This window comes from Octopus bimaculoides, chromosome 1, assembly GCF_001194135.2.
Source record: "Octopus bimaculoides isolate UCB-OBI-ISO-001 chromosome 1, ASM119413v2, whole genome shotgun sequence".
NCBI lineage: Eukaryota > Metazoa > Mollusca > Cephalopoda > Octopoda > Octopodidae > Octopus > Octopus bimaculoides.
In genome coordinates, this window is record NC_068981.1 from 34328992 (window position 1) to 34329918 (window position 927).

Genomic DNA, 927 nt, shown 5'->3' on the forward strand with positions numbered 1-927 from the left:
ATATATATATACACATATATATGTATGTATATGTATGTATATGTTTGTATATATATATATATATATATATGTATAGTTGTGTGTGTGTGTATGTGTGTGTATGTATGTATGTATGTATGTATGTATATACGCGTGTGTGTATGCATGTATGTATGTAATTATATGAATTCGCGCATCTGTACAGCGCGCGGTTACCTGTAAGCAGGTGAATAAAAAGGAAAACTGCCAGAAAAGTATTCGGCTGGAGTGGTGGTGGTGTAGTCGGTAGTGGTGGCGGTGGAAGCGATGGCGGTGGTGGTGGTGGTGGTGGCGCTGCTGTTGTTGCTGTTAATGGTACTTGCGGTGGTGTGGAAGCATGTGTGTGTGTGTATGTGCATGTGCTTGTTGTATGTGTGTGTCTGTAGACGAAGTGAGGGGAGAGAGAGTGAGAGAGAGAGAGTGAGAGAGAGGGGTGTGGAATGGGTGGCTAAAAGAAGGCAGATCATTAAATAAATAAATAAAAATGAAAGATAATGCGAAGATAAGAAAGTGGAGGGGTGGGTTCGGTTCGGGGTAAGGGTAAGGTTGGCTAGCGGTAGGTTAAGTTGGGTGTGTACCATAGTGAATGTAATGGGGTGTGCGGTGTGTCCTGTATGTGTTGGGTAGGTGAGATGTGTTACGTGTACGTGTGCGTGTGTGTGTGTGTGTATGTGTGTGTGTGTGACTGTGTGTGAGTGTGTGTGTGTGTGTGTGTGTGTGATATGGTGAGAGGTACTGCGTGTGATAACCGTGTGTGTACAGTGGATGAATGCGTGACTTGTGTATGTGAGCGTGTGTTTCTGTGTGTATGTGTGTGTATAGGTGCATGTATGTATGAGTGTGTGTGCGTACGTGATTGTGTAAGTGCTTGTGAGCGTGTGTGTATGTATGTATAGGTGCATGTGTATA